The sequence below is a fragment of the Ursus americanus genome, chromosome X (genome assembly GCF_024610735.1).
Source record: "Ursus americanus isolate L20-20 chromosome X, mUrsAme1.1.p, whole genome shotgun sequence".
Classification (NCBI taxonomy): domain Eukaryota; kingdom Metazoa; phylum Chordata; class Mammalia; order Carnivora; family Ursidae; genus Ursus; species Ursus americanus.
This window is the reverse complement of record NC_142164.1, coordinates 78795815-78806466: the sequence shown is the minus strand read 5'-3', so window position 1 is coordinate 78806466 and position 10652 is coordinate 78795815.

Genomic DNA, 10652 nt, shown 5'->3' with positions numbered 1-10652 from the left:
TGGATGAGTAGACTGATGTACCAAGGGGTTAGACAACTTGCCCAGGGTCCCCCTGCTAGTCCACAGCAAAGCCTGGATTCACACACTGCCCTTTGTGACTCTAGGTGTACTGACCTAAAACTGTATTCCCTTCTGCCTCTAGTAGCAGATGCTCTTTAATGGTACCCACATGCCCCATGCTTTACACACAATTCTCTAACATCCTCATTATCATAAATAGTGGCCATTGTTATGATAGCAACAACTGTTACACCCTTACACTGACAGAGGTTCGGGAGTTCCCTTGAACCTCTTCGTCACAGGATATGCCCGTGTCACATGAGAAAGATAGCCGATCCTCTTAACACAGCATCCAAGGATTAATTCAAGACTGACTTAGGATTTGGATCTGGCCATGATGGAGAAACAGGTCTGGATTTATCCTCCCACTTTAAATAATTAATAGAGAAATAAGGTAAGTAGTATAATTTCCCTCATCTTACTGCCTGGAGAGGGTTTTCAGGCATCAGTGCAGGGAGAGGAAACCCAGAGGCCCATGGTCTCCCAGAGTTGAGGAAACAGATGAGATTTCAGGGAGGCCAAGACAAGTAAAATTCCTAGAGTAGAAGACCAGAGAAAAGAGACCTGCTTGGTGGGCAGAGAACTGCAAAGAGAGAGAGTGCACGTGCTCTGGAGATCTGCATAGGGTTCCCCTGGAGTCTCCAGCTGAATTCTGATCAGTGCATATGTGTGAAGAAATTACCCAAGACAGAGAAAAGTACCACCAAAAAAGAAGGGGTGGAACAACCCCAGAGTTCACAGAGGGATGGAAATAGTTCATCTTCTCACCTACCAGAGGTGAGAAAACCTCAAAATATGCAGGGTACTGGGTAGATCTCTCAGCTAGTTATTACCTCAGTCACCAAGAAATTTTACCCTGTACTATAGACTGTTCTGGTTACATCTAATAATGCTAGAAAGCAAGCCTCAAAAGGATAAAATTGTTTCCAAGTAACTTAACTGCATCCCAGCACATAGCTCAAAATTGCTTAAAGGAATTATTACTATTATAAAAACCAGAACCCAACAGGTAAAATTCACAATGTCTGGCATCCAGTAAAAAAAAAAAAAAACTATTAGGCAGGGGTGCCTGGGTGACTCAGTCGCTTAAGCATCTGACTCTTGATTTCTGCTAGGTCATGATCTCATGATGAGCCCCACATCAGGCTACACGCTCAGCAAGGAGTCTGCCTGAGATGTTCTCTCTCCCTCTCCCTCCATCCCTCCCCCTCTCTAAAATAAATAAATAAATCTTTTTAATTTTTTATTTTTTATTATGTTGTTAGTCACCATAATGAAGTACTTTCATTAGTTTTTTGATGTAGTGTTCCTTGCTTCATTGTTTGCATATAATCTTTAAAAAAACTATTATACATGCACAGAAGCAGAAAATGCAACCAATAATGAGGATAAAAATCAATAGAAACAGATCCAGAAATGACAGAGGTGATATACTGAACAGATGTGGACATTAAAACAGCTATTATAAATGTAGTCTTGTGTGTTGAAAAAAATAGAGGAAAGAGTGAGCATGTTAATAGGAGACATAAAGTTTTTTTTAAGACTTTATTTATTTGAGAGAGAGAGAGAGCAGGAGTGGGGAGGAGAGGGAGAAGCAGACTCCCCATCAAGCAGGGAGTCTGATGCGGGGCTTTATCCCAGGACCCTGGGATCATGACCTGAGTTGAAGGCAGACGCTTAACTAGCTGAGTCACCCAGGTGCCCCTAAAGTTATTTTATTTATTTATTTATTTATTTTTATTTTATATGTTAGTGACCAGAGAGTACATCATTAGTTTTTGATGTGTTCCATGATTCATTGCACACCCAGTGCTCCATGCAATACGTGCCCTCTTTAATGCCCATCACCGGCCTAGCCCAATCCCTCACCCCACTCCCCTCTGAAATCCTCAGTTTGTTTCTCAGAGTCCACAGTCTCTCATGGTTCATTCCCCCTTCTGTTTACTCCCCCTTCATTCTTCCCTTTCTTCTCCTACCAATCTCCCTGCTATTTCTTATGTTCCACAAATGAGTGAAACCATATGATAATTATCTTGAGGCTCAAATTGAACTGCTAGAGATCAAAAATACATGGTCTGAGGTGAAAATTACATTGTATGAGATTAACAGATTAAACATTTAAAATTAGACATTTCAGAAGAAATGATTAGTGAACTTGAAGACATAATGAGATTTAAAAAAAAAACTTCCTATGAAGCACATGTAGGAAAAAAGAAGCTTTGTTAAAAATGAATGGAGCAATAATGAGCTGTAGGACAACTTCTAGTTGCTTAATATACATATTATTGTAGTTGTCAAAGGGAAGTGGACAGAAAAAAATATTTTTAGAAATAATAGCTGAAAAATTTCCAAATTTAATGCAAACCATAAACCCACACCCAAGAAGCTCAATGAATCCCAAGCACAAGAAACACACACACACAAAACCCACACTGAGTTACATTACAATCAAAATGTTTAAAAGCTGTAAAAAAAGAGAAAATCTTAAAAGATGACAGAGGGGAAAAGAGACTCATTATGTAACATGGAACAAAGATAAAATATAACAACACATTTCAGAAACAATGGGAACCAGAAAACAGTGGAGCAACATCATTAACGTAGTGAAAGAAAAGTTGTCAAACTAAAATTGAAAACAGACAAAATAATTTCCAATAATGAAGACCAAATAATGCTCTTTTTTAGAGATACAAACTCTCAAAGAATTCATCAGCAAATATGCAGGATTGAAAAAAAGGTTTTAGGGGCGCCTGGGTGGCTTAGTCGGTTAAGCATCTGACTCTTGATTTTGGCTCAGATCATGATCTCAGGGTTGTGAGACCAAGCCCCACATCAGGCTCCACACGGGATATGGGGCCTGCCTAAGATTCTCTCTCACCTTCTCCCTCTGAGCTCCCCCACCACACTCACCTTCTCTCTCTCTCTAAAAAAAAAAAAAAAAGGTTTTAAAAGTCCTTCAGATAGAATGAAAATATCAGATGGAAATTAGGACTTGCACAAAGAAATAGCATCAGAAATGATAAACATATGTATAAATATAAACCACCCATTTTTTATTTTAAGTATAACTTTAAAAATGGACAGTTTAGGCAAAAATAATACTATGTTGGGAGGTTATAACATAACTAAAAGCAAAATATATGCCAAAAATGCAAAAAAAAAAGGGCTGGGATTGCACTACTGGGTATTTACCCCAAAGATACAGATGTAGTGAAGAGAAGGGCCATATGCACCCCAATGTTCATAGCAGCATTGTCCACAATAGCTAAATCATGGAAGGAACCAAGATGCCCTTCAACAGATGACTGGATTAAGAAGTTGTGGTCCATGTATACAATGGAATATAACTCAGCTATCAGAAAGAACGATTTCTCAACATTTGCTGCAACATGGACGGCACTGGAGGAGATAATGCTTAGTGAAATAAGTCAAGCAGAGAAAGACAATTATCATATGATTTCTCTCATCTATGGAACATAAGAACTAGGAAGATCGGTAGGGGAAGAAAGGGATAAAGAAGGGGAGGTAATCAGAAGGGGGAATGAAGCATGAGAGACTATGGACTCTGAGAAACAAACTGAGGGCTTCAGAGGGGAGGGAGGTGGGGGAATGGGATAGACTGGTGATGGGTAGTAAGGAGGGCACGTATTGCATGGTGCGCTGGGTGTTATACGCAACTAATGAATCATCGAACTTTACATCAGAAACCAGGGTTGTACTGTATGGTGACTAACATAATATAATAAAAAAACATTAAAATTAAAAAAGGGCTGGAAAAAATAAAATGGAATTTTACAGTTGTAAAATTCTTATACTCTATTCAAAGTGGTATATATTACTTGAGTATATTGTGATAAATTGTAGGTATATACTATAAACCCTGAATTGACTACCAAAAAGTAAAAGTATGGCAAATAAGCCAACAAATCAACAAAGGAGATAAAATGGAATAAAAAACTACTACAGTAATCTAAAACAAAGCATAAAAAGAGGATACTGGGAATGAAGAACAGATGGAACAAATAGAAAACAAATAATAACGTGGAACATGTAAATCCAGACCAATAATCATATTAAATATAAAGGGTCTAAATGAGTCCATTAAAGACAATGATTATGGGGTTAAATAAAAGCAGTACTCAATTATATACTGCCTGAAAGAAACCCAATTTGAATGTAAAGATACAAATAGGTTAAAAGTAAAAGGACAGGCCACTCAGGGGATTTCACTTCGAGAATGGTAACACAAGGAGCTCTGTGGAGTAGTAAAAATTATTGTTTTACAATCAAAACATTTGAAGTCTCCAGAAGTTGTCCTAAGGGAATACAACAAATAAGGAAACAGTTACTCAAGAAAATCTATTAAATCTCACAGTGAGAGTCTGTGGCACTTGAGCCATGATGACCCAGTTCATCCTCCAACCCCCAATTCAGCTAGATGGAAGGTCCACTTCGGGAGGATGTGGCCAAAAAAATGGAGCTCCCTCGCCATTCAGCTCCCAATCAAGGGATACAGTATCTCACTGGAGGGGGCAGGACACCAGCATTTCTCATCCACTCCCACTCCATTGCAGAGGCCAAATTCCTAGAGAAAGTGTCTAAAAGGTCTGGTGTTCCCTTCTTCCATCCAGCCGCCACTCATAGGGTGGAAAACTTACCCTAGGCAGAGCAGGCCAAAAATACTAGAGCCTCTATAGCCTTTGCCCCAGCTCACTCGTGAGAAGAGGTTTCCGTTGGGAAAAGCTGGAAGTTACCACCCTCACCCAGTGCCTGGAGCAGTGGCTCAGAGATTTTGCCCAAGGAGAGAGGCCGTTCATAAGGGAGAACTCCAAGTTGTCCTCAAAGGAACTGATTTTACATGATACAGAATTTGTAGAAGTTCAAACTTAAGTATGCTCTCAAAAACAATGGAGATCCTGTTGGTAAGCAATTAAGAGAAGGCTGGTAGTTCTAGGAGAGCAACAAGCTAAACAGACTAGAGGCTCTACCCAGGGCAGTTTGGGTGGGTCCTAAATCCAATGACAGGTGTCCTTATAAAAGAAAGGTGGAGGAAGATTTGAGACAAGGAGAGGAAGGCAATGTGAAGACAGAGGCAGAGATTAGAGTAATGCATCTATAAGCCAAGGAATGCCAAGAATTGCTGGAAGCCACCAAAAGCTGGTGAAGAGAGAGGCATGGAACAGCTGATCTCTCAGAGTCTCTCTACAAGGAACCAACCCTTCCTATACCTTGATTTCAGGCTTCTGCCCTCCAGATTGTGAGAGAATAAATTTCTATTGTTTTAAGCTATCAGGTTTGTGGTAATTTATTATGGCAGCCTTAGGAAACTAATACAACCATATTGTGGACCACAAAACAAATCTCCACAAACTTAGAAGATTGAAATCATACAAAGTATTTTCTCTCAACACAATGGAATTTAATTGGAGATAAATTTTTAAAAGGTATTTGGGAAATATGCAAATTTTCGAAGCAAATTAACACTTCTAAATATTGTGTCAAGGAAGAAATAAAAAGGGGCAATAGAAAAAATCCTTCAGCTTTATTGAGGTATGATTAACACATGGAATTGTGGGGAGATAGGTGGGAGGATGGGTGAAATAGGTAAAAGGGATTAAGAGCAGACTTACTGTGATGAGCACTGAGTAATGTATAGAATTGTTGAATAGTTATATTGTACACCTGAAACTATTATAACACTGCATGTTATTCATACTTGGATTAAAAAATAAACAAAATTTAAAAAAATAAAAAGAAAAAAATGAAGTGTACAACATGATGATTTGATATAAGTTTGCATTATGAAGGTATTCCCACCATCATGTTCATTGCCTCACATATTAACCACTGTTTTTTGTTTTTTGGGTTTGGTTTGGTTTTTGGTTTTTTTGTGTGTGAGAACATTTAAGTTTCACTCTCTTACCAAATTTCAATTATATAATGCAGTATTACCAACTATACTAGTGACCATGTTATACATTATATCCTCAGACCTTATTCATCTTATAACTGAAAGTTCGTACCCTTTTACCAGCCTCTCCCTATTTTCCCCCACTTCTCAGCCCCTGGCAACCACCGTTCTACTTTCTATTTCCATAACTTTAACTTTTTTTTTTTTTTTACAGATTACACATATAAGTGATATCATGCATAATGCCCTTCAAGTTCATCCATGCTGTTGCAAATGGCAAGATTTCCTTCTTTTTTTTAAGTAGTTTTCTGTTTTTATAAGATTCATTCATCCATTTTTAGAGAGGGGAAGAGGGGCAGAGGGAGAGGGAGAGGGAGAGAAAGTCTCCAGCAGACTTTGCACTGAGCACGGAGCGCAACATGGAGCTCGATCTCAGGGCCCGAGATCACAAACTGAGCCAAAACTAAGGGTGGGACACTCAACCAACTGTGCCACCCAATCGCCCCAAGATTTCCTTCTTTTTAAAGGCTGAATAATATTCTTCTGTGTGTATGTACAGATATGTTATATGTGCATATATATGCACATATATAAATATATATAACTTTTGTGTATATGTATGTGTATACATTTATATGTATAATATATACACATATAACACACACACACACACCAATCACATTTTCTTTATCCGTTCATCTGTTGACAGACACAGGTTGTTTCCGTGCTTTGTCTATTGTGAATAATGCTGCAGTGAACATGGGAGTACAGATATCTTTTTGAGATAGTGATTTCATTTCCTTTGGATATATTCCCAGAAGTGGGATTGCTGGATCATATGGTATTTCTATTTTTCATTTCTTGAGAAACCTCCATACTGTTTTCCAAAGTGGTTGCACTAGTTTACATTCCCACCAACAGTGCACAAGGGCTCCTCTTTCTCCACATCCTCACCAACATGTGTTATCCCTTGTCTTTTTTAATAACAGACATCCTAACAGGTGTGAGATGATATCTTATGGTGATTTTGATTTGCATTTCCCTGATGATTAGTGATATTGAGCATCTTCAAAAACCCTACAGCTAATATCATACTCTATGGAGGAAAGACTGAATGCTTTCTCTTTAAGATCAGCAATAAGGCAAGAATGTCTGACCCCACTTCTGTTCAACATTGTACTAGAGGTTCTAGCCCTGGCAGTATGGTAAGACAAAGAAATAAAAAGTATCCAGATTGGGGGCGCCTGGGTGACACAGCAGTTAAGCGTCTGCCTTCGGCTCAGGGTGTGATCCTGGCGTTATGGGATCAAGCCCCACATCAGGCTCCTCTGCTATGAGCCTGCTTCTTCCTCTCCCACTCCTCCTGCTTGTGTTCCCTCTCTCGCTGGCTGTCTCTATCTCTGTCAAATAAATAAATAAAATCTTTAAAAAAATAAATAAATAAAAATAATAAAAAGTATCCAGATTGTAAAGAAAGAGGTAAAGCTGTCCTCTTTTCATATAACAATACTGTCCAAAGAAAATCCTAAAAAGTCTAAAAACAAAAACAAAAACCCTCTATCAAATGAGTTTAGCAAGGTTGCAGGATAAAAGCTCAATATTCAAAATCAACTACATGTCTATATACTAGCAGCTGTATACTATATTAGCTGGAATTTGAAATAAAAATACCATTTATGATAGCATTACAATATATAAAATGCTTAGAGATAAATTTGGCAAAAAATGTGCAAGGCCTATACACCAAAAATTACAAAACATTACTAAGAGCAATTAAAGAAGATCTAAATAAATGGAAAGATATCCTATGTTCACAGACTGGAAGACCCAATATTACTAAGATGCATAAATTGATAAACCAATTCTAAAATTCATATGAAAACGCAAAGGATCTAGAATAGCCAAAAAACATAAAAAGAAAAAAACAAAGTTAGAGGACTTACACTACCTGATTTCAAGATACAGTAAACAAAACAATGGGGTAAAGATCAGTAAAAAAGAAGAGAGTCAAGAATATATATGTATATATTTATATATATGTAATATATATATATAAATATATATATATTTAATTTTCCACTAAAGTATGTGATTCAATGAGGGTAAGAATAATATTTTCAATAAATGTTGCTAGAATAACTGGACAGCCATATGCAAAAAAGTGAACTTTGACAGATACCTCACAACATATAAAAAAATTAATGCAACATGGATAATATAACTTAATGTCAAACCAAAAACTACAAAAATTTATTAAAGAAAACATAGAAGGAAATCTTAGTCATCTCTGGATTGGCAAATATTTCCTAACTAGGACTCAACAAGCATGGATATAAAATAAGCATTTATAATTTGGACTTCATCAAAACTAGAAATTTTTTCTTCAAAAAGAGATTGTTATGAAATTCAAAAGCAATCCACAGACTGGGAGAAAAATTTTTGCAAAGTATATATGTAATAAAGAACTTGTATCCAGAATATGTAAAGAACTCTGAAAACTCAATAATAAGAAATCAAACAACCCAATTTTTTAAATGGGCAAAAGATCTGAATACACTTCTCTAAAGAAAATATACAGATGACAAACATGCATGTGAAAAAATGTTCATTAGTCATGAGGGAAATGCAAACCAAAACCATGATTAAGTACTACTACCCACTTATTAAAATGATGAAAATTTGGTAGACTGACAATAGCAGGTTTTGGCAAGGATATGAAGGAACTGGAAGTTTCATACACTGCTGATGGGAATGAAATGGTACAACCACTTCGGAAAACAGCTTAACTGTTCCTTACAAAATTAAACATACATCTACTATACAATCCAGCCTACTCATTCTTATGTATTTACCAAGGAGAAATGAAAGCATATGTCCACACAAAGCTGGGTGCACAAATCTTCATAGCAGCTTTATTTGTAATAGACAAAACTGGAAACAACCCAAATGTTCATCAACAGGTGAATGGATAAAGAAATTGTGGTATATAAATACAGTGAAATACTACTCAGCACGAAAAGGAATGAACTATTGATACACACAACCTCAAGGATGAAGCTCAAATTAATTGTGCCGAGTGAAAGAAGGCAGGCAAAAAAAGAAGAAAACATGTTGTAGGATTCCATTTATATGGAATCTGGGAAATGCAAATGAATAGGTTAGTAGACTTCGGGATGGATTGCATGTGGGATATGAATGAGAGAGGAATGAAGAACTCTAAGAGTGTGGCCTGAGCAACGAGAAGAATTGGAATTGCCAACACGGTAAGAGAAAGACTGCAAGAGGAGCTGGTTTTAGGGGTAAGGTCAGGAGTTCATTGTTCGTTGTGTTAAATTTGAGAATGCCTATTAGGTATTCAAGTGGAGATGTTGAGTGGAAAGTTGGATGTGAGAGTCTAGAGATCAAGAGAGAACTGGGCTTAACAAACTTTGGAAGCCTGATTCCAGGACTTTCACTCTTAAACACCAATATGTCTCCTAGCCTCCTGCTCTTCCCCCTCCAATCCATCATTCCTGCCATGGCCGGAGGGACTCTACTAAACTGCAAAATAGTCCATATGATGCCCCTGTTTTAAAAATAAAGGGAAAAATGGGGGAGTCTGTGTGGCTCAGTCAGTTAAGCGTCTGCCTTCCGCTCAGGTCATGATCTCAGGGTCCTGGGATTGAGCCCCACGTGGGGCCCTCTGCTCAGCTGGGAGTTTGCTTCTCCTTCTCCCTCTGCCCCTACCACCTGCTCATGCTCTCTCTCTCTCTCTCAAACAAATCTTTAAAAAAAATTAAAGTAAAATAAAATAAAATAAAATAAAATAAAATGTAAGGAAAAAAATAAAAGAGGAGAGAAAACAATCTTTCAGTAACATTCCAATCCCCTAAGGAATAAAGTCTCATCTTTATCCTAGCACCCTAGGACTTTTGTGACACATCCTTTGCCTTACCAACCTACCCTGCAACCTCAGTTCTCCCCTCCACCTCTAAATGCAGCTCCCTCTGACTCAGCCTTGCCAAAATGCGACCAGTTCCCAGATCTTCACCAAGCTCTCCCTCTGCCTGGAAGCTCCCTGTCTCTTTCTGTCTCTGTTTCTCTCCCTGTATCTTCTTAGAGAGCTACTATCTTCTCATCCTTCAAAACTTACCTCCAACATCTCAAAGTCCATTTATCCATAACTCCACGTGTATAAACCTCATGGAAAGCTTGTCCGGCAACTCGGCCTCATTTGTCTGTCTCACCTATGGGGCTGTGATCTGCAGGTTATTTTTTTCTTTCTTCTACAAACCATCTCTATACAACTCAAGTTCCCAACAATGCCAGTGAAGCAGATTTTTAAAAATCGTGGTATATTTATACAACGGGATGCTATTCAGCAATAAGAATGAACTATCTTCAGACAACAGAGTGGATAAATCTCACAAACATAATTAAGTAAAAGAAGCACATACTCTATTAGCTTTCCACTTATATAAAGAGCAAAAGTAAACCATGGTCTCAGAAGTCAGAATAGTGGCTACCCTGAGGTAGAAAGTGACTGGGAGGGGACACAGTTGGGGCTTCTGGGGTGCTGGTCATCTGTTTCTTGACTTGAGTATATTTGCTTTGTGAAAACTCATCAAGTTGTCAATAATTTTCGTGCACTTTTGTGTGTGTGTTTTCCTTGAATAAAGGCAAAACTAAACTAAGGTAGTTA